Source organism: Ranitomeya variabilis, chromosome 3, assembly GCF_051348905.1.
Source record: "Ranitomeya variabilis isolate aRanVar5 chromosome 3, aRanVar5.hap1, whole genome shotgun sequence".
Lineage (NCBI taxonomy): Eukaryota > Metazoa > Chordata > Amphibia > Anura > Dendrobatidae > Ranitomeya > Ranitomeya variabilis.
In genome coordinates, this window is record NC_135234.1 from 418,692,496 (window position 1) to 418,717,349 (window position 24,854).

At 45.6% G+C, this 24,854-nt stretch overlaps 1 protein-coding gene and 1 non-coding gene across 2 annotated transcripts in view; both read left to right on the forward strand.

Moving 5' to 3' along the window:
• The window catches only part of TEX14 (testis expressed 14, intercellular bridge forming factor), a 416,166-nt gene that overhangs the window by 42,132 nt on the left and 349,180 nt on the right, over positions 1-24,854 (forward strand). The window lies entirely within an intron of this gene.
• On the forward strand, positions 11,926-12,142 carry LOC143763223 (small nucleolar RNA U3). The gene has a single exon (XR_013212307.1). It is a non-coding gene; the product is annotated as a small nucleolar RNA U3 (small nucleolar RNA).

Sequence of the window (24,854 nt, forward strand, 5' to 3'; positions counted from 1 at the left end):
CATTCCTTCTATCTATCTATCTATCTATCTATCTATCTATCTATCTATCTATCTATCTATCTATCTATCTATCTATCTATCTATCTATCTCATTCCTTCTATATATCTATCTATCTATCTATCTATCTATCATCTATTTATCTCATTCCTTCTATCTATCTATCTATCTATCTATCTATCTATCTATCTATCTATCTATCTATCTATCTCATTCCTTCTATCTATAGATAGATAGATAGCTAGATAGATATGGGATAGATAGAAGGAATGAGATAGATAGGTCTATAGATAGATCAATATATAGCTAGATCTATTCATATATCTATAGATATAGGAATAATATGGATAGATATATCTATGGATAGATGTAGATAGATATATGGATAGTTAGATATATGGATAGATATATCTATGTATCTCTATATATATCTATCTATAGATATAGCTAACTATAAATATATCTAGATAGATAGATAGATATATCTATAGATAGATATATCCATATTTATATCTATAGATATATCCAGGGCCGGACTTGCCATCGGGCACTTCTGGCAAATGCCAGAATGGCCGGTGGCAGTAGTGGGCCGCTCGCCAGCGCCGACTCCCCCCCCAGCGCCACTCAACACCCCCCCCCCACCGCCAGCGCCGCCGCCGCATTCAACTATACCGGCGTTCTATGACGCCGTTACAGTTGCATGCAATGATGGAGGAGAGAGCGTCCGCTGACGCTCCCTCTCCCATCATTCCCCGCTCTGCCTCTGACACTGCGGGTGCGCGATGATGTCATATCATCTCGTACCTGCTGTGTGTCGGGCGCGCGCAGACTGCAGCCGCTGAGACCAGAGCCGGGAGCAGCGCGGGGCACGAGGAGAGGCGAGGAGACTGTTTTTTTTTTTTTTTTTAAACATGTCAATGAGTGATAACTGGATTGTGGGGCTATTGGGGGGGCTGTATTACATTCTATGGGGGTTGGCTGCATTACATTCTATGGGGGCTGACTGCATTACATTCTATGGGGGGCTGTGCTGTATTACATTCTATGGGGACTGGCTGGATTACATTCTATGGGGGCTGGCTGCATTACATTCTATGGGGGCTGGCTGCATTACATTCTATGGGGGCTGGCTGCATTACATTCTATGGGGGCTGGCTGCATTACATTCTGTGGGGGCTGTGCTGCATTACATTCTATGGGGGGTTGCATTACATTCTATGGGGGCTGGCTGCATTACATTCTGTGGGGGGCTGGCTGCGTTACATTCTATGGGGGGCTGTGCTGTATTACATTCTATGGGAGGCTGTATTACATTCTATGGGGTGCTGTATTATATTCTATGGGGGGCTGTATTACATTTTCTGGGGCTACATTATATCAGCTGATTTGACATCTCTCCACGGGAGATCGTCGTGGGACAATCGTATTAGTTGGATCACGTCGGACACAGGGACTATATATTGGTGGTTTATTAATTTCATTTTTTTTCAGGTGAGCATGGTCTTCAGGGATTAGGGGAATTCCAAAGACTACTGATAGGGAATTTAGATTGTGAGCCCCATCGGGGACAGTGATGATGTGTGCAAACTGTAAAGCGCTGCTGAATATATTAGCGCTATATAAAAATAAAGATGTATTTACTATTATTAGGTGTAGATGGTGAGTATGAGTACTGTATGTGTTTTTTTGTTTTGCTTTGTTTACATTCAACACATTAGCCGGATGATGGGACTACTGTTGTCCCATCATTGGCTAATGTGTCAATCACTGTCATTGTAGCAGTCATAGCCGGATGGGACTTGTAGTCCCATCAGACAATGCCTGCACACACACACACACACACACACACACACACACACACACACACACACACACACACACACACACACACACACACTCACACACACACACACACACACACACACACACACACACACACTGACACAGCCCCGGCAGCCCCCACACAGCCCCCGCACAGCCTTGCAGACACCCAGACAGGCCTCGGACAGCCAAGGCAGACCCCCACACAGCCCCACAGACCCCCGGACAGTCCGCAGACCCCTGCACAGCCTGGGCAGACCCCCGCACAGCCCCGCAGACCCCCAGACATCCCCGTAGACCCCCCCTGCACAGCCCCGGCAGACTCCCGCACAGGCCCGCAGAACCACAGACAGCCTGAAGACCCCTGAACAGCCCCGGCAGACCCCCGGACAGTTTGCAGACCCCTGCAGACCCCCAGACAGCCCGCAGACCTCCCCCACAGCCCTGGCAGACCCCCGCACAGCCCCGCCGACCCCGCACACAGCCCCGCAGACCCACACACACAGACACGCACACAGTATCCGCCCACACACTTCCCTCCTCCCGGGCCACAGCGTTTCTCGCACCCACATATGCAGCAAAACCGCAGATCTTTTTTATATCTGCGGGTTTGCTGTGGATTAGCCTCACAACAATGGAAGTCAATTGGTGTAGAAACGCTGCACATCCGCGCAAAGAATTGACATGCTGCGGAAAAAAACACTTTGAATCCGCGCGTTTTTTTTACACAGCATGTACACTGTGTTTTTGAATTTCCCATTGATTAACATTGTGTGCCCAACGCACTGCGGATTTGAGGCAATTTCGCGTGTCCAAAAACGCCATGGAAACGCATGAAAAACCGCAACGTGTGCACATACCCTAAGGCTATGTGCACAGGTTTCGGATTTTGATGCGTTTCCGCAGTGTTTTTGGACAGGCAGAATTGCATTAAATCCACAGTGTAGTGCACAAGCAATAGTAGTCAATGGTAAATTGACAATTGATGTGCACATGCTGCGGAATAAAAGGCGTGGATTTGCAGCGTTTTATTTTCTGCATCATGTCAATTGTTTTTGCTTATCTGCAGCATTTCTGCACCCATTGACTTCAATTGATTCAGTCAAATCCGCAGCAAAACCGCAGGTTTAAGAAGATCTGTGGTTTTGCTGCATATGTGGGTGCGAGAAACACTGCAGATCGAGAGGAGGAAGAGTGTGTGGGCGGAGACTATGTGTGTGGGCTGAAACTGTGTGTGTGCGGAGAAGATGTGCGTGTCTGTGTGCGGGTGTTTGTGTGTTTCTGTGTGTGTTTGTGTGCGGGGCTGTGTATGTGTGTGTGTGGGTCTGTATATAGGCAGGCATCGTCTGATGGGACTACTAGTCTCATCCGGCTATGCCTGCTACAGTGACAGCTAGCCAATGATGGGACAGGAGTAGTCCCATCATCCGGCTGCTGTGTTCAAGTGTAAACAACAAACAAACCACATACACGCATATACACATAGAGTACATATATATAGACATACAGTACATACATATACATATACAGTACATACTCGCCATACAGCTAATCCCCGACACCCTTGATCTGATCACCTATAAAAAATAATAAACCAACAGTATACTCCCTGTTCCGACGTAATCCATTTAATAACGACTGTCCCACGACTATCTCCTGTGGACAGCTGTCAGATCGGCAGATGTGACCGCTCTCCAGGGGCTCCGATGATACAGTGACAGAAGGTATCCGCACTGGAGCACTCCGCCTTCAGAGGTCGCTGTCACTTGCGGAACCACTGCGTGGGAAAACTCTCACACAGCAGTGCTGTAAAGTGACAGCCTGAACTCCATTGAACCCTCAGCGTTAACACTGCAGGAGCCATTGTGTCACTGGAGGCCCTGTAGAGTGGTCACATCTCCTGATGTGACTGCTCTATAGGGGAGATCGTCGTGGGATACGTTATTAAATGTACTACATCGGACCAGGGAGTATTTGTGTTGGTTTATTATTTTTTATTTTTTTTGCAGGAGATCGATGGCGTTGCATGGATTAGCTGTACAATAAATATGGGAAAAATGTGTGTAGTGTTTTATTTAATTAACAACCGCCGATGCGCCTTTTGACGGTGGTCATTAAGGGTACTTATTCGTCAGCGACGCTTTTTAACGGAGCTGAGAAAATAGGGTATAGCGGTGGCAATTCCCACGGGTGTTAGCGGTACGTGACAGCTGACACCCTGCAGTGTCAGCCCCGGAGGGTTTACGACCGATCGGCGCCGATTAACCCCTTAAAAACCACTGTCAATCGCGACCACAATATGTAAGCTGTTACAAGGGGGTCACAAAACCCCCAGAGAAAAACAGATGGCTATTTAATGGATCTGTTTTTCATAGACTTCAATGTTAAAACAGATCCAGTTGAAATCAGTTTTTTGTTTTCAGGCGTACAAAAAAGTCGACTTTTTTTTGTCAATCGATTGTTGCTGGATCCGTTCTAAACAATGACTACTGGACATGTGAACATAACTTGAAGAGGTTTTCCCACGAACAACCTTATATTTTAATCAAAAGATAATAGAACAATAAGTTCCACAATTGGATGTGTTTAACCCCTTAGTGACAGAGCCTACAAGCCCAATATTAAATCACCAGCATAGTCATACAAATCAGTGTTTTAATGTTAGGTTGCTGCATATTCTAATTAGTTTGACTATTCACAAGGACGAGCACTTAGTGCTGAGCAGCCCAGGCCAGCTGGTATTTACTTATTTATTTATTTAACTCATTTATTGATTCCACAGAGCTCTACAAATGTCACAGTCCCCATTGGGGCTCACAATCTAGATCCCCTACCATTATGTGTGGGAGGAAACCAGAAAACCCGGAGGTAAGCATGCACACAGAGCAGTCTTCTGTCTGTATGACACCACATACCCGGAGTCTGAGCAGCCGAGCTGGCAAGAACTGTACATGGGAGAAGTCCACCATACATAGGAAGGATGTGCCACTACCAGTTTTCAAGGGAGAGGTCACTGATATTATTAACCAACAAAATGAGTTTAACCCCTTTCTGACCATTTAACGTACAATCCCGTCCATGTGCCCTGGGCCCGTATGACCATTGGCGGTATAGTACGTCATCGGCCTCGCTCACGGGTGGTGTGCAACCGATCGCGGCCGGATGTCAGCTGATTCTCACAGCTGACGCCCAACACCAAGTACCAGGAGCGGTCATGGACCGCTCCCGGCACTTTAACCCCTTCACCCCCAAGGGTGGTTTGCACGTTAATGACCGGGCCAATTTTTACAATTCTGACCACTGTCCCTTTATGAGGTTATAACTCTGGAACGCTTCAACGGATCTTGGCGATTCTGACATTGTTTTCTCGTGACATATTGTACTTCATGATAGTGGTAAAATTTCTTTGATATTACCTGCGTTTATTTGCAAAAAAAATGGAAATTTGGCGAAAATTTTGAAAATTTTGCAATTTTCCAACTTTGAATTTTTATGCCCTTAAATCACAGAGATATGTCACACAAAATACTTAATAAGTAACATTTCCCACATGTCTACTTTACATCAGCACAATTTTGGAACCAAAATTTTTTTTTGTTAGGGAGTTATAAGGGTTAAAAGTTAACCAGCAATTTCTCATTTTTACAACACCATTTTTTTTTAGGGACCACATCTCATTTGAAGTCATTTTGAGGGGTCTATATGATAGAAAATACCCATGTGTGACACCATTCTAAAAACTGCACCCCTCAAGGTGCTCAAAACCATATTCAAGAAGTTTATTAACCCTTCTGGTGCTTCACAGGAATTTTTGGAATGTTTAAATAAAAATGAACATTTAACTTTTTTTCACAAAAATTTACTTCAGCTCCAATTTGTTTTATTTTACCAAGGGTAACAGGAGAAAATGGACCCCAAAAGTTGTTGTACAATTTGTCCTGAGTACGCCGATACCCCATATGTGGGGGTAAACCACTGTTTGGGCGCATGACAGAGCTCGGAAGCGAAGGAGCGCCATTTGACTTTTCAATGCAAAATTGACTGGAATTGAGATGGGACGCCATGTTGCGTTTGGGGAGCCCCTGATGTGCCTAAACATTGAAACCCCCCACAAGTGACACCATTTTGGAAAGTAGACCCCCTAAGGAACTTATCTAGAGGTGTGGTGAGCACTTTGACCCACCAAGTACTTCACAGAAGTTTATAATGCAGAACCGTAAAAATAAAAAATCATATTTTTTCACAAAAATTATTTTTCGCCCCCAATTTTTTATTTTCCCAAGGGTAAGAGAAGAAATTGGACCCCAAAAGTTGTTGTACAATTTGTCCTGAGTACGCTGATACCCCATATGTGGCGATAAACCACTGTTTGGGCGCATGGGAGACCTCGGAAGGGAAGTAGCACCGTTTGACTTTTCAATGCAAAATTGACTGGAATTGAGATGGGACGCCATGTTGCGTTTGGGGAGCCCCTGATGTGCCTAAACATTGAAACCCCCCACAAGTGACACCATTTTGGAAAGTAGACCCCTAAGGAACTTATCTAGAGGTGTGGTGAGCACTTTGACCCACCAAGTACTTCACAGAAGTTTATAATGCAGAACCGTAAAAATAAAAAATCATATTTTTTCACAAAAATTATTTTTCGCCCCCAATTTTTTATTTTCCCAAGGGTAAAAGAAGAAATTGGACACCAAAAGTTGTTGTACAATTTGTCCTGAGTACGCTGATACCCCATATGTGGCGATAAACCACTGTTTGGGCGCATGGGAGAGCTCGGAAGGGAAGTAGCACCGTTTGACTTTTCAATGCAAAATTGACAGGAATTGAGATGGGACGCCATGTTGCGTTTGGAGAGCCACTGATGTGCCTAAACATTGAAACCCCCCACAAGTGACACCATTTTGGAAAGTAGACCCCCTAAGGAACTTATCTAGATGTGTTTTGAGCGCTTTGACCCACCAAGGGCTTCACAGAAGTTAATAATGCAGAGCCGTAAAAATAAAACAAATTTTTTCCCACAAAAATTATTTTTTTAGCCCCCAGTTTTGTATTTTCCCGAGGGTAGCAGGAGAAATTGGACCCCAAAATCTGTTGTCCAAGTTGTCCTGAGTGCGATGATATACCATATGTGGGGAGAACCACTGTTTGGGCGCATGGGAGGGCTCGGAAAGGAAGGAGCGCCATTTGGAATGCAGACTTAGATGGAATGGTCTGCAGGCGTCACATTGCGTTTGCAGAGCCCCTAATGTACCTAAACAGTAGAAACCCCCACAAGTGACACCATGTTGGAAAGTGGACCCCCTAAGGAACTTATCTAGATGTGTGGTGAACGCTTTGACCCACCAAGGGCTTCACAGAAGTTTATAATGCAGAGACATAAAAATAAAACAAAAATTTTTTCCCACAAAAATTATTTTTTAGCCCCCAGTTTTGTATTTTCCCGAGGGTAACAGGAGAAATTGGACCCCAAAAGTTGTTGTCCAATTTGTCCTGAGTGCGCTGATACCCCATATGTGGGGGGAAACCACCGTTTGGACGCATGGAAGGGCTCGGAAGTGAAGGAGCACCATTTGGAATGCAGACTTAGATGGAATGGTCTGCAGGCGTCACATTGCGTTTGCAGAGCCCCTAATGTACCTAAACAGTAGAAACCCCCCACAAGTGACACCATGTTGGAAAGTAGACCCCCTAAGGAACTTATCTAGATGTGTGGTGAGCGCTTTGACCCACCAAGGGCTTCACAGAAGTTTATAATGCAGAGCCGTAAAAATAAAACAAAAATTTTTTCCCACAAAAATTATTTTTCAGCCCCCAGTTTTGTATTTTCCCGAGGGTAACAGGAGAAATTGGACCCCAAAAGTTGTTGTCCAATTTGTCCTGAGTGCGCTGATACCCCATATGTGGGGGGAACCACCGTTTGGATGCATGGGAGGGCTCGGAAGGGAAGGAGCGCCATTTGGAATGCAGACTTAGATGGAATGGTCTGCAGGCGTCACATTTCGTTTGCAGAGCCCCTAATGTACCTAAACAGTAGAAGCCCCGCTCAAGTGACCCCATTTTGGAAACTAGACCCCCCAAGGAACTTATCTAGATGTGTTGTAAGAACTTTGAACCCCCAAGTGTTTCACTACAGTTTATAACGCAGAGCCGTGAAAATAAAAAATCTTTTTTTTTCCCACAAATTATTTTTTAGCCCCCAGTTTTGTATTTTCCCAGGGGTAACAGGGGAAATTGGACCCCAAAGATTGTTGTCCTATTTGTCCTGAGTACGCTGATACCCCATATGTTGGGGTAAACCCGTTTGGGCACACGGGAGAGCTCGGAAGGGAAGGAGCACTGTTTTACTTTTTCAACGCAGAATTGGCTGGAATTGAGATCGGACGCCATGTCGCGTTTGGAGAGCCCCTGATGTGCCGAAACAGTGGAAACCCCCCAATTATAACTGAAACCCTAATCCAAACACACCCCTAACCCTAGTCCCAACAGTAACCCTAACCACACCTCTAACCCTGACACACCCCTAACCCTAATCCCAACCCTATTCCCAACCGTAAATGTAATCTAAACCCTAACCTTAACTTTAGCCCCAACCCTAACCCTAACTTTAGCCCCAACCCTAACTGTAGCCTTAACCCTAGCCCCAACCCTAGCCCTAACCCTAGCCCTAATGGGAAAATGGAAATAAATACATTTTTTTTATTTTTCCCTAACTAAGGGGGTGATGAAGGGGGGTTTGATTTACTTTTATAGCGAGTTTTTTAGCGGATTTTTATGATTGGCAGCCGTCACACACTGAAAGACGCTTTTTATTGCAAAAAATATTTTTTGCATTACCACATTTTGAGAGCTATAAATTTTCCATATTTTGGTCCACAGAGTCATGTGAGGTCTTGTTTTTTGCGGGACGAGTTGACGTTTTTATTGGTAACATTTTTGGGCACGTCACATTTTTTGATCGCTTTTTATTCCGATTTTTGTGAGGCAGAATGACCAAAAACCAGCTATTCATGAATTTCTTTTGGGGGAGGCGTTTATACTGTTCCGCGTTTGGTAAAATTGATAAAGCAGTTTTATTCTTCGGGTCAGTACAATTACAGCGATATCTCATTTATATTATTTTTTTATGTTTTGGCGCTTTTATACGATAAAAACTATTTTATGGAAAAAATAATTATTTTTGCATCGCTTTATTCTCAGGACTATAACTTTTTTATTTTTTTGCTGATGATGCTGTATGGTGGCTCGTTATTTGTGGGACAAGATGACGCTTTCAGCGGTACCATGGTTATTTATATCTGTCTTTCTGATCGCGTGTTATTCCACTTTTTGTTCGGCGGTATGATAATAAAGTGTTGTTTTTTGCCTCGTTTTTTTTTTTTTTTTCTTACGGTGTTTACTGAAGGGGTTAACTAGTGGGCCAGTTTTATAGGTCGGGTCGTTACGGACGCGGCGATACTAAATATGTGTACTTTTATTGTTTTTTTTTTTTTATTTAGGTAAAGAAATGTATTTATGGGAATAATATATATATTTTTTTTCATTATTTTGGAATATTTTTTTTTATTTTTTTTTACACATTTGGAAAATTTTTTTTTAACTTTTTTACTTTGCCCCAGGCGGGGACAATACAGATCGGTGATCTGCCAGTTTGCATAGCACTCTGACAGATCACCGATCTGAGAGAAGTGCAGGCTGCTTCACAGTGCCTGCTCTGAGCAGGCTTCTGTGAAGCCACCTCCCTCCCTGCAGGACCCGGATCCGCGGCCATCTTGGATCCGGGTCTGGAGCAGGCAGGGAGGGAGGTAAGACCCTCGCAGCAACGCGATCACATCGCGTTGCTGCGGGGGGCTCAGGGAAGCCCGCAGGGAGCCCCCTCCCTGCGCGATGCTTCCCTGCACCGCCGGCACATCGCGATCATGTTTGATCGCGGTGTGCCGGGGGTTAATGTGCCGGGGGCGGTCCGTGACCGCTCCTGGCACATAGTGCCGGATGTCAGCTGCGATAGTCAGCTGACACCCGGCCGCGATCGGCCGCGCTCCCCCCGTGAGCGCGGCCGATCGGTTATGACGTACTATCCCGTCGAGGGTCAGATAGGCCCAGGTCACCTCGACGGGATAGTACGTCTAAGGTCACAGAGGGGTTAACCCCCGGAACACTGCGATCAAACAAGATCGCAGCATTCCGGTGCCAGCAGAGGCATAGAGAAGCATCGAACAGGGAGGGGGCTCCCTGTGCGCTTCCCTCAGAACAACGCGATGTGAGGTTCTCCTTTCAGACCCCCAGCTCCAAGATGGCGGCGGGGTACTTCCAGGTCCTGCAGGGAGGAGGCTTCTCAGTGCCTGAGAGCAGGCACCAGCAAGCCTTCTTCACTGCGTGTCAGATCGCTGATCTGACATAGTGCAGTGCAAAGTGTCAGATCAGCAGTCTGACTTTATATAGTGATGTCCCCCCCCCCCCCCCGGGACAGTGTAAAAAAAACCTGTTAGCATGTGCAAAAATATTATTTTAAAAATTCCTAAATAAAGAAAAAACAATAAATATTTTCCCAATTAATACATTTCTTTATGTAAATAAAAATAAATAATTAAAAGTAGACATATTTAGTATTGCCGCGTCCGTATCAACCCGACCTATAAAACTGTACCATTAGTTAACCCCTTTAGTGAACCCCATAAAAAACAAGGCAAAAAAACAATCAGTTATCATCTTACCACCGAACAAAAAGTGGAATAACACGCTATCAAAAAGATGGATACAAATAAACATGCTACCGCTGAAAACGTCAAAAAATGGTGAAAATGGTGCTGATGTAAAGCCGACATGTGGGAAATGTTATTTATTAATGTTTTCCTGTGGTATGACCATCTGGATTAGGTCTCATTTCCACTTGCGAGACATATGTCCGAGTCTCACAGGTAAAAACCCTCTTCTGCCGTCGGCACTCCAGAGCGGAGCGTGCGGCCGCATAGCAATACATGGAGCCGCACGCTCCGCTCTGGAGTGCCGGCGCCAGAGCTTGGTTTTAACCTGCGAGACTTGGACATATGTCTCGCAAGTGGAAATGAGACCTTAAAGGGATAATCATTCAAAGTTTGAAAATTGCTAATTTTTTAAATTTTTTCTCAAATTTCTGATATTTTTGTAAATAAACACAAAACATAGCCTAAATTTACTATTATCATAAAGTATAATGTGTCATGGAAAAACAGTCTCAAAATTACTGGACTTTGTTGAAGCGTCCCAGAGTTATTGCCACATAAAGTGACACTGGTCAGATTTAAAAAATTTGCCTCCGTCACTAAGGGGTTAAGTAGTGACACATCCCCCATGTATCCAGACGACTTGTCACCCAGCTTTCCCAGGACTCTGAATGACAGCAGCTTGTGTCTGTCCCCACAGCGGCTGGTACCTGCCTTCTCTAGGCTGCAGAATGCCCCGTGTGACTAGTAGTGCTGGAGGAATCCCGGCTCTCAGTATAGTCAGGTCTCCAGGAGCCTGAGCGGACACATCTGCCTGGCCATGCCCTGACAGTCCTCCATGCTGAAGCTGCGGCTCACTATGGGGTCCGGGCAGGGGGCTTTCTTGCTGTTGGATCTCAGTCGCTGCCTGAAGACAAGGACTGTGCAGAATAATACGGGTAACACAGGAATAAATGATGACCAGGAGGCGTTTGTGTCACCGACCCTGACCGATGTCCCCTGACTGACCCTGACCGATGTCCCCTGACTGACCCTGACCGATGTCCTATGTGCTATGCAGAGGAGCGGAGAGCTGGAAATGTGGGCGGGGGAAGGGCGGCATGTGCAGGCAGTCACCTGACCAGTGCAGGGGAATGGGTGGAGCTACAGGGGGGAGCTTGTCTCCCACTGGCTGCTTGAATTCACTTATGCTAATTTAGGTAAGAGAGCAGATGCATTATGGGTGTGATGGTTTCCAGCTCGTATACAAGTATAGAAGCTTCTAGTTACACTGCAGTCAGGTCTCTGATCCCCCACAATGTATCACGGCTCACAGGGCCATCACGTGTCACCTTGTGTGATGTCTCCATAATGTTACACGCAGGGTCCTATCCCCCGGAGGGGCATCACGGCCAGGAAGAGGTTAAGACTATACTTTCAGGGATCATTTCTATAGTGTGTAACTTGAGAAATGTGCTCTAAAGTGTCCAAACTTCCCAACCACGAGGAGGAGCTGTAGTGATCTCTCCTGAGCGTGAAGTGAGCTCTCAGTTCTGCTTCATTGCAGGGGCTGATTGCTGGTGATGATCGTTCTCCTTCTCTGTTACAGGGAGGTGGAGGGGGAGATCACAAGCTGAGTGGTTGGGTTATGTGAATAACTGCTAGTGGTGACTGATGGACTTAGTAAGTTATGAGTGTTCCTGCATCATGATGAGCTATGTCTGTCATGACTTTAACATTCTAATGATTGCTGATTTGCATAGTGGTCTTTAAGGGGCCTTATTACTTCATTCTCTCAGGAAATGCGTCCCCCAGAATCTAAAAATCTCTCAGTTTTCTGTTACCGGGGATGACTGAGAGTCTGGAGAACACAAGCAGGGCTGGATTTTCCAGTCCTTGATCAACTGATAGCAATCACAAAAATCTTGCGGGTCGCTGTTTTTCTGTTAGAATAGTAGGGTAAAAAAACAGCGATGCGCAAATACGTTCTTGACGGTGCACCGCAAAAACAAACTTCCGTAGTTTTTTGCGGCCCCATTGATTTTCAATGGGGGCTGTGTCCATAAGCCATGAATAATATCAAGCAGGCTCGATATTTTTTCACTGCTGTAAATACGGCGCTCCGACAAATTTATGTGGCCCGTTTTTGCTGCCCCATAGAAATCTATTGGGGCTGCAAAATCACGGCAAGTGTAAAAGAAGCCTTAAACAGATAAATTTTTTTTATTTTATAATTTCAGTTTCTTTCATTCTTTGCCAATAGAGTTAGTGTTGGGCTTAGCATTAGGGTTGAGCTAAGGGGGGGGGTGACAGATTCCCTTTAATATTTTTTAGCTGGGGAGAAAGAAGACAACTCAATACCCTTTATAATATTAAAACCTCTGTATTTTTTTTTCCAACTGAATTTTTTCTAATTAACCCCTTCACGACCTTTGACGCAGCGTATGCGTCATGGAGGGATCGCGTCCCTGCAGATCGGGTGAAGGGGTTAACTCCCATTTTACCCGATCTGCAGAGACAGGGGGAGTGGTGCTTCAGCCCAGGGGGGGTGGCTTCACCCCCCCCCGTGGCTACGATCGCTCTGATTGGCTGTTGAAAGTGAAACTGCCAATCAGAGCGATTTGTAATATTTCACCTAAAAAACAGGTGAAATATTACAATCCAGCCATGGCCGATGCTGCAATATCATCGGCCATGGCTGGAAAACCTGAAGTCACCCCCCCCACACCCACCGATCGCCCCCCCAGCCCTCCGTTAGTCCTCCGGTCCCCTCCGTCCGCCTGCCGGCTCCCCCGTCCTCCTGTCCGCTCCCTCCTTGCTCAGGATCCCCCCCCCCCTGTGCTCCGATCACCCCCCCCTGTGCTCCGATCCACCCCTTCATACTTACCGATCCTCCCGGTGTCCGGCCGTCTCCTCGCTGGGCGCCGCCATCTTGGAAAATGGCGGGCGCATGCTCAGTGCGCCCGCCGAATCTGCCAGTCGGCAGATTCCTTACAAGTACATTTTGATCGCTGTGGTAGGTTCTATCACAGCGATCAAAATAAAAAAAATAATAAATAACCCCCCCCCCCCTTTATCACCCCCATAGGGACAATAATAAAATAAAGAATTTTTTTTTTTTTTTTCCACTAGGGTTAGGGTTAGAACTAGGGTTAGAACTAGGGGTAGGGTTAGGGGTAGGGTTAGGGTTACGGGTAGGGTTAGGGGTAGGGTTATGGCATGTGCACACAGAGCGGATCGGCCGCGGATCCGCAGCGGATCGGCCGCGGATCCGCAGCGGATCGGCCGCGGATCCGCAGCGGATCGGCAGCGGATCCGCAGCGGATCGGCAGCGGATCCGCAGCGGATCGCCGCGGATCGGCAGCGGATCGGCAGCGGATCCGCAGCGGATCGGCAGCGGATCCGCAGCGGATCGGCAGCGGATCGGCCGCGGATCCGCAGCGGATCGGCCGCGGATCCGCAGCGGATTGGCAGCGGATCCGCAGCGGATTGGCCGCGGATCCGCAGTGGATCGGTAGCGGATTGGCCGCGGATCCGCAGCGGATTGGCAGCGGATCCGCAGCGGATTGGCCGCGGATCCGTAGCGGATTGGCCGCTGCGAATTCGAAGCAGTTTTCCATCAGGTTTACAGTACCATGTACACCTAAGGAAAACCAAATCCGCTGTGCCCATGGTGCGAAAAATTCCGTGCAGAAACGCTGCGTTGTATTTTCCGCAGCATGTCAATTCTTTGTGCGGATTCCGCAGCGTTTTACACCTGTTCCTCAATAGGAATCCGCAGGTGAAATCCGCACAAAAAAAACACTGGAAATCTGCTGTAAATCCGCAGGTAAAACGCAGTGCCTTTCACCTGCAGATTTTTCAAAAATCGTGCGGAAAAATCTCACACGAATCCGCAACGTGGGCACATAGCCTTAGGGTTAGGGTTGGAATTAGAGTTAGGGTTGGAATTAGGGCTAGGGTTTGAAATAGGGTTAAGATTAGGCTTGTGGTTAGGGTTACGGATAGGGTTAGGGGTGTGTTACAGTTGTGGTTAGGGTTGGGATTAGGGTTACGGTTGGGATTAGGGTTAGGATTAGGGTTGGAATTAGGGTTACGGGTGTGTTGCGGTTAGGGTTGTGGTTAGGGGTGTGTTGGGGTTAGGGTTGTGATTAGGGTTATGGCTACAGTTGGGATTAGGATTAGGGGTGTGTTGGGGTTAGTGTTGAAGTTAGAATTGAGGGGTTTCCACTGTTTAGGCACATCAGGGGTCTCCAAACGCAACATGGCGCCACCATTGATTCCAGCCAATCTTGCGTTCAAAAAGTCAAATGGTGCTCCCGCCCTTCCAAGCCCCGACGTGCGCCCAAACAGTGGTTTACCCCCACATTTGGGGTATCAGCGTACTCACAACAAACTGGGCAACAAATATTGGGGTCCAAATTCTCCTGTTACCCTTGTGAAAATAAAAAATTGCTTGCTAAAACATCTTTTTTGAGGAAAGAAAAATGATTTTTTATGTTCACGGCTCTGCGTTGTAAACTTCTGTGAAGCACTTGCGGGTTCAAAGTGCTCACCACACATCTAGATAAGTTCCCTTGGGGGTCTAGTTTCCAAAATGGAGTCACTTGTGGGGAGTTCCTACTGTTTAGGCACATCAGGGGCTCTGCAAACGCAACCTGATGCCCGCAGAGCATTCCATCAAAGTCTGCATTTCAAAACGTCACTACTTCCCTTCCGAACCCCGACGTGTGCCAAAACAGTGGTTTACCCCCACATATGGGGTATCAGCGTACTCAGGAGAAACTGGACAACAACTTTTGGGGTCCAATTTCTCCTGTTACTCTTGCAAAAATAAAAAAATTCTGGGCTAAAAAAATATTTTTGAGGAAAGGAAACACATTTTTTATTTTCACGGCTTGCGTTATAAACTTCTGTGAAGCACTTGGGGGTTCAAAGTGCTCACCACACATCTAGATAAGTTCCCTTGGGGGTCTAGTTTCCAAAATGGAGTCACTTGTAGGGAGTTCCTGCTGTTTAGGCACATCAGGGGCTCTGCAAACGCAACCTGATGCCCGCAGAGCATTCCATCAAAGTCTGCATTTCAAAACGTCACTACTTCCCTTCCGAACCCCGACGTGTGCCAAAACAGTGGTTTACCCCCACATATGGGGTATCAGCGTACTCAGGAGAAACTGGACAACAACTTTTGGGGTCCAATTTCTCCTGTTACTCTTGCAAAAAGAAAAAAATTCTGGGCTAAAAAAATATTTTTGAGGAAAGGAAACACATTTTTTATTTTCACGGCTCTGCGTTATAAACTTCTGTGAAGCACTTGGGGGTTCAAAGTGCTCACCACACATCTAGATCAGTTCCTTGGGAGGTCTAGTTTCCAAAATGGGGTCACTTGTGCGGGAGCTCCAATGTTTAGGCACACAGGGGCTCTCCAAACACGACATGGTGTCCGCTAATGATTGGAGCTAATTTTCCATTCAAAATGCCAAATGCCCTGCCGTGCGCCCAAACAGTGGTTTACCCCCACATATGGGGTATCATCGTACTCAGGACAAACTGGAAAACAACATTTGGGATCCAATTTCTCCTATTACCCTTGGGAAAATAAAAAATTCTGGGCTAAAAATCATTTTTGAGGAAAGAAAAATTATTTTTTTATTTTCACGGCTCTGCGTTATAAACTTCTGTGAAGCACCTGGGGGTTATAAGTGCTCACTATGCATCTAGATAAGTTCCTTGGGGGGTCTAGTTTCCAAAATGGGGTCACTTGTAGGGGAGCTCCAATGTTTAGGCACACAGGGGCTCTCCAAACGCGACATGGTGTCCGCTAACGATTGGAGCTAATTTTCCATTCAAAGAGTCAAATGGCACGCCTCCCCTTCCGAGCCTTGCCGTGCACCCAAACAGTGGTTTACCCCCACATATGAGGTATCGGCATACTCAGGAGAAATTGCCCAACAAATTTTAGGATCCATTTTATCCTGTTGCCCATGTGAAAATGAAAGAATTGAGGCTAAAAGAAATTTTGTGTGAAAAAAAAGTACTTTTTCATTTTTGCGGATCAATTTGTGAAGCACCTGGGGGTTTAAAGTGCTCACTATGCCTCTAGATGAGTTCCTTGGGGGGTCTAGTTTCCAAAATGGGGTCACTTGTGGAGGAGCTCCAATGTTTAGGCACACAGGGGCTTTCCAAACGCGACATGGTGTCCGCTAACGATGGAGATAATTTTTCATTCAAAAAGTCAAATGGCGCTCCTTCCCTTCCGAGCCTTACCATGTGCCCAAACAGTGGTTTACCCCCACATGTGAGGTATTGGTGTACTCAGGAGAAATTGCCCAACAAAATTTAGGATCCATTTTATCCTGTTGCCCATGTGAAAATGAAAAAATTGAGGCAAAAATAATTTTTTTGTGAAAAAAAAGTACTTTTTCATTTTTACGGATCAATTTGTGAAGCACCTGGGGGTTTAAAGTGCTCACTATGCTTCTAGATAAGTTCCTTGGGGGGTCTAGTTTCCAAAATGGGGTCACTTGTGGGGGAGCTCCAATGTTTAGGCACACGGGGGCTCTCCAAACGTGACATGGTGTCCGCTAAAGATTGGAGCCAATTTTTCATTCAAAAAGTCAAATGGCGCTCCTTCCCTTCCGAGCCCTGCCGTGCGCCCAAACAGTGGTTTACCCCCACATATGAGGTATCAGCGTACTCAGGACAAATTGGACAACAACGTCCGTGGTCCAGTTTCTCCTTTTACCGCTGGGAATATAAAAAAATTGTTGCTAAAAGATCATTTTTGTGACTAAAAAGTTAAATGTTCATTTTTTCCTTCCATGTTGCTTCTGCTGCTGTGAAACACCTGAAGGGTTAATAAACTTCTTGAATGTGGTTTTGAGCACCTTGAGGGGTGCAGTTTTTAGAATGGTGTCACTTTTGGGTATTTTCAGCCATATAGAACCCTCAAAATGACTTCAAATGTGAGGTGGTCCTTAAAAAAAATGGTTTTGTAAATTTTGTTGTAAAAATGAGAAATCACTGGTCAAATTTTAACCCTTATAACTTCCTAGCAAAAAAAAAAATTGTTTCCAAAATTGTGCTGATGTAAAGTAGACATGTGGGAAACGTTATTTATTAACTATTTTGTGTCACATAACTCTCTGGTTTAACAGAATAAAAATTCAAAATGTGAAAATTGCGAAATTTTCAAAATTTTTGCCAAATTTCCGTTTTTTTCACAAATAAACTCAGAAATTATCGACCTAAATTTACCACTAACATGAAGCCCAATATGTCACGAAAAAACAGTCTCAGAATCGCTAGGATCCGTTGAAGCGTTCCTGAGTTATTACCTCATAAAGGGACACTGGTCAGAATTGCAAAAAACGGCAAGGTCATGAAGGGTTTTTTTCCAACTGAATTTTTTCTAATTAAGTTGAAGGTTGCGGATTATCTTAACTGTTCGTTCACATCTGTGACAAAATGTGATCTTGTGATACATAAATCGTGTAGGAGGAGCTACAGGTTCAGGCTGTTTACCATTGGCTGGTTGAAGTGATATATGCTGATGAGATATCTGTGATCTGGAGGATTATCTAGCCATTATACAATATGGACACTATCTGTCATGTGTGATGTGTCCCTAATGTTACCGACAGGGTCCTTTCCCCCGGAGGGGCATCATGGCCTGGAAAATGCTAAGCTTTCAGGGATTGTTTCTGTAGTGTGTATCATTTCTTGGCCTTGTGGCTAACATGGAATGTAGTATCTTTTTGAAAAAAGTGACCTGCTCCTATCACACTAGTACATTAATACACACTGTGTTGGTGCACTTGCTAGTACACCAGGTTGCTCATACAGTCATCTGGAGGAAACCATGGCCCCTCTAGCAGGGCTGCCATCAGGGCATTACTGCCCTGACTGGCGTATGGGACCCAGTGGGCAGAGGGGGCCGCATCGGGCCCTGTCTCATCTGCTCACCGGGCCCTTAGCGGCGTTGCGGCAGTTTTTACGCTACTGACGTCAATAGTTAACAGCTGCCAGCCAATCGGAGGCTGTCAGCTGACATCAGCCGCAGCACGTCTCCGGCGTCTGACGTCATTGTCAGTCGCTGGCGAGTGCGCGCTTCAGCTGCATGGAGGGAGCTTCGCCCGCCACAGGAGCGCGGCCTGGTGAGAAGAATTTTTTATTTTTTTTTATTGAGAGCGGCGATCCGGGGGGCCCGGGGCAGACTGTGAGACATGGGGACAGAATGCTGGACACGGGGGCAGAATGCTGGAGATGGCAGAATGCTGGACATGGGGGCTGTAATAATTATAGGGGATAACTCAGGAGACTCTTTGCATGGAACAAGACAACTACAGGACACAGTTTTATAAGTGGTAAAGTCTATATTATCACACGGTGATTCAAACAGGTGCAGAGAGAAACTCAAGTCCACAACACTTGGTGCAAATATCAAATGCAGCTCAGCAGTCTATAGGAATCTTCAGAGGAAAATGCAATCACGCAGAAAGTCTATGAAGCACAGTTATTCTTGAGGATACTTGACACGAATAAATCCTTGTCTTAGTCCAAAACACAGATAGATATGCTTATAAGGCAGTTCAAATAATATCTTAGCTCAACCAGGGAGGCCTGGTTAATAGTCTCAGGTTCTTGCAGAGCAGCAAACGCTTACATGTCCAGCAAATGCAGATGGAAGTAAATACGAGCACCAGAGGAAGGAGGATTACTGGAACTGGTGTATGCAGCAGGAACTCAGAGCAGAGTAGCAGGATAACCCCACAGGTTCACAGGAGCAGGTGTATAGCCAGGGAGTCACCAGAGGTCAGGAGCTGGATGCAAGGCAGAATACTCTAGCACAGACTGAAGGCTGGGGTGGAGTTTTATAGCAGGAAGACACATGAGACCAAAGACGCCATCTTGGAAAAGGGCAGTAATGCACAAAAAGGTAATAAAAAATGTTCAGAGTCCTGACAGGGGCAGAATGCTGGACATGGGGGCAGAATGGTGGACATGGGGCAGAATGCTGCACATGGGGACAGAATGCTGGACATGGGGGCAGAATGCTGGACATGGGGCAGAATGCTGGACATGGGGACAGAATGCTGAACATGGGGGCAGAATGCTGGATATGTGGACTGAATGCTGGACACGGTGGCAGAAAGCTGGACATGGGGACAGAATGGTGGACATGGGGGCGGAATGCTGGACATGAGGGCAGAATGCTGCACACGGGGGCAGAATGCTGGACATGGGGTAGAATGGTTGACATGGGGCAGAATGCTGGACATGAGGCAGAAGGGTGGCCATGGGGCAGAATGCTGGACATGGGGACAGAATGCTGGACATGGCAGAATGCTGGACATGGGACAGAATGCTGGACATGGGGGCAGAATGCTGGACATGGGGCAGAATGCTGGAAATGGGGGCAGAATGCTGGACATGGGGCAGAATGCTGGACATGGGCAGAATGCTGGACATGAGGCAGAATGGTGGACTTGGGGCAGAATGCTGGACATGGGGACAGAATGCTGGACATGGGGGCAGAATGGTGGACATGGGGCAGAATGCTGGACATGGGGACAGAATGCTGGACATGGGGGCAGAATGCTGGACATGGAACAGAATGCTGGACATGGGGACAGAATGCTGGACATGGGGGCAGAATGCTGGATATGGGGCAGAATGCTGGACATGGGGACAGAATACTGGACATGGGTGCAGAATGCTGGACATGGGTGCAGAATGCTGGACATGGGGCAGAATGGTAGACATGGGGCAGAATGCTGGACATGAGGCAGAATGGTGGACATGGGGCAGAATGGAGGACAGGGGGGCAGAATGGTGGACATTGGGACAGAATGCTGGACATGGGGGCAGAATGCTGGACATGGGGCAGAATGCTGGACATGGGGCAGAATGCTGGACATGGGGGCAGAATGCTGGACATGGGGGCAGAATGCAGAACATGGGGCAGAATGGTGGACATGGGGCAGAATGCTGGACATGGGGCAGAATGCTGGACATGGGGACAGAATGCTGGACATGGGGCAGAATTCTGGACATGGGGGCAGAATGCTGGACATGGCAGAATGGTGGACGGGGCAGAATGGTGGACATGGGGCAGAATGCTGGACATGGGGGCAGAATGCTGGACATGGGGCAGAATGCTGGACATGGGGGCAGAATGGTGGACATGGGGCAGAATGGTGGACATGGGGCAAAATGCTGGACATGGGGGCAGAATGCTGGACATGAGGGCAGAATGGTGGATAGGGGTGCAAAATGGCGGACATGGGGCAGAATGCGAGATACGGGGCATGATTGGAGACATGGGGCATGAATGGAGACACTGGGGACATGACTCAAGACACTGGGGGCATGACTGGAGACACTGGGGGCAGGATTGGAGACATATGGGGCAGGATTGGAGACAGATGGGGCAGGATTGGAGACAGATCGGGCAGAATGGAGACACGGGGCAGAATGGAGATACGGGGCATGATTGGAGACATAGGGCAGGATGAAAGACATGGGGGCATGATTGGAGACACTGGGGGCAGGATTGGAGACAGATGGGGCAGGATCATGAGGCAGGATGGATACAATGGAGACAGATGGGGCAGGATGGGGAGATCATATGGGGTAGAATGGATACTTATGAGGGCAGGATGGGAGAACATATGGCTGAAGCCATTAATGAGACACACAGGGGGCTAGGATGGGGAATATTATTACGATAGGGGCTAATTAAGGGATATTATTACTGCAGTGATGTATTTATTTTATTTTTTGAGTGTAATGTTTTAAATGGGGGGGCGGTCCTGTTACTGTGTAGTGTGATACTATGTCGCCTTTTTTTCTTTATGTGGTGTAATGTAGAAGTTGGGAAAAATTAATTAATGTGTTCTGCAAGCGGAGCTCGAGATAACTGTTATTTTCTGCAGAGGCGAGCCCTGGCTGGAAGAAGTGATGGCGGTCTGTGCTGGATGAAAGATGAAGGACTTCACCTAGAGATGTCACTGGTGAGTCAGTGTGTTACCTATACAATGTATAATATATACAGAGCTCCTGTGTATAATGTCACCAGTGATCACTGTATTACCTGTACACAGACACTGCATACTAAGTACAGATCTCCTGTGTATAATGGCACTTATGGTGATAGTATTGTATTTTCTTTTTATTACTGATCAGTATTGTAGTATTCAGTCACTATTTGGTGGTAATATGTGGACTGGACATGGTGTTTCGGTATTTGTCCCTTGTATGTGCTATTTGATCACTCTGGTGGTAATATGTGGTCTGGACATGGTGTAGCGGTATTTGTTCCTTGTATGTGCTATTTGGTCACTTTTTGGTGGTAATGTGTGGTCTGGTCATGGTGCGGTGGTATTTGTTCCCTGTATTTGATATTATTTGATCACTCTGGTGGTAATATGTGGTCTGGACATGGTGTAGCGGTATTTGTTCCTTGTATGTGCTATTTGGTCACTTTTTGGTGGTAATGTGTGGTCTGGTCATGGTGCAGTGGTATTTGTTCCCTGTATTTGATATTATTTGATCACTCTGGTGGTAATATGTGGTCTGGACATGGTGTAGCGGTATTTGTTCCTTGTATGTGCTATTTGGTCACCAAGTGGTGGTAATATGTGGTCTGTACATGGTGCGGTGGTATTTGTTCCTTGTATGTGATATTATTCGGTCACTGGTGGTAATATGGTGTCTGATCATGGAGCGGTGGTATTTATTCCTTGTATGTGATATTATTCGATCACTGTGGTGGTAATATGTGGTCTGGACATGGTGTAGCGGTATTTGTTCGTTGTATGTGATATTATTGGTCATTTTAAAAATTGAAAAATAAATAAAAATATTCCTAAATTGTATTGCATATTTTAACAAATATTTAGTAGGTGACATTAGAGTAGGGCCCGGCCAAAAGTGTCTACCGTGTTATGGTGGCGGCTTAAAAAATCTTTTGGCCAAAACAAAAGCTGCTTGCAATATGTGTAATCTGGTGATGGGAACTGTTAATGTAGTTATATTACAAAAATACAAAAAGTTTTTATTGGTAAACAACACCACACAAAAGACCGTATTAAAAACAATTAACCCCTTCACCCCCAAGGGTGGTTTGCACGTTAATGACCGGGCCAATTTTTACAATTCTGACCACTGTCCCTTTATGAGGTTATAACTCTGGAACGCTTCAACGGATCTTGGCGATTCTGACATTGTTTTCTCGTGACATATCGTACTTCATGATAGTGGTAAAATTTCTTCGATATAAGTTGCGTTTATTTGTGAAAAAAACGAATATTTGGCGAAAATTTTGAAAATTTCGCAATTTTCCAACTTTTAATTTTTATGCCCTTAAATCACAGACATATGTCACGCAAAATACTTAATAAGTAACATTTACCACATGTCTACTTTACATCAGCACAATTTTGGAACCAAAATTTTTTTTTGTGACGGAGTTATAAGGGTTAAAAGTTGACCAGCAATTTCTCATTTTTACAACACCATTTTTTTTTAGGGACCACATCTCATTTGAAGTCATTTTGAGGGGTCTATATGATAGAAAATACCCAAGTGTGACACCATTCTAAAAACTGCACCCCTCAAGGTACTCAAAACCACTTTCAAGAAGTTTATTAACCCTTCAGGTGTTTCACAGGAATTTTTGGAATGTTTAAATAAAAATGAACATTTAACTTTTTTTCACACAAAATGTATTTCAGATCCAATTTGTTTTATTTTACCAAGGGTAACAGGAGAAAATAGACCCCAAAATTTGTTGTACAATTTGTCCTGAGTATGCTGATACCCCATATGTGGGGGTAATCCACTGTTTGGGCGCATGGCAGAGCTCGGAAGGAAAGGAGCGCCATTTGACTTTTCAATGCAAAATTGACTGGAATTGAGATGGGACGCCATGTTGCATTTGGAGAGCCCCTGATGTGCCTAAACATTGAAACCCCCCACAAGTGACACCATTTTGGAAAGTAGACCCCCTAAGGAACTTATCTAGATGTGTGGTGAGCACTTTGACCCAACAAGTGCTTCACAGAAGTTTATAATGCAGAGCGGTAAAAATAAAAAATCATATTTTTTCACAAAAATGATATTTTCGCCCCCAATTTTTTATTTTTCCAAGGGTAAGAGAAGAAATTGGACCCCAAAAATTGTTGTGCAATTTGTCCTGAGTACGCTGATACCCCATATGTGGGTGTAAACCATTGTTTGGGCGCAGGGCAGAGCTCGGAAGGGAAGGAGCGCCATTTGACTTTTCAATGCAAAATTGACAGGAATTGAGATGGGACGCCATGTTGCATTTGGAGAGCCCCTGATGTTCCTAAACATTGAAACCCCCCACAAGTGACACCATTTTGGAAAGTAGACCCCCTAAGGAACTTATCGAGATGTGTGGTGAGCACTTTGACCCAACAAGTGCTTCACAGAAGTTTATAATGCAGAGCCGTAAAAATAAAAAATCATATTTTTTCACAAAAATGATCTTTTCGCCCCCATTTTTTTATTTCCCCAAGGGTAAGAGAAGAAATTAGAGCACAAAAGTTGTTGTGCAATTTGTCCTGAGTACGACGATACCCCATATGTGGGGGTAAACCACTGTTTGGGCGCATAGCAGAGCTCGGAAGGGAAGGAGCGCTATTTTACTTTTCAATGCAAAATTGACTGGAATTAAGATGGGATGCCATGTTGCGTTTGCAGAGCCCCTGATGTGCCTAAACATTAAAAACCCCCACAAGTGACACCATTTTGGAAAGTAGACCCCCTAAGGAACTTATCTAGATGTGTTTTGAGAGCTTTGAACCCCCAAGTGTTTCACTACAGTTTATAACGCAGAGCCGTGAAAATAAATTCTTTTTTTTTTTCACAAAAATGATTTTTTAGCCCCCAGTTTTGTATTTTCACAAGGGTAACAGGATAAATTGGACCCCAAAATTTGTTGTCCAATTTGTCCTGAGTATGCTGATACCCGATATGTGGGGGGGAACCACTGTTTGGGCGCATGACAGAGCTCGGAAGGGAAGGAGCGCCATTTGGAATGCAGACTTAAATGGATTGGTCTGCAGGCGTCACGTTGCATTTGCAGAGCCCCTGATGTACCCAAACAGTACAAACCCCCCACACGTGACCCCATATTGGAAACTAGACCCCCCAAGGAACTTATCTAGATGTGTTGTGAGAACTTTGAACCCCCAAGTGTTTCACTACAGTTTATAACGCAGAGCCGTGAAAATAAATTCTTTTTTTTTTTCACAAAAATGATTTTTTAGCCCCCAGTTTTGTATTTTCACAAGGGTAACAGGATAAATTGGACCCCAAAATTTGTT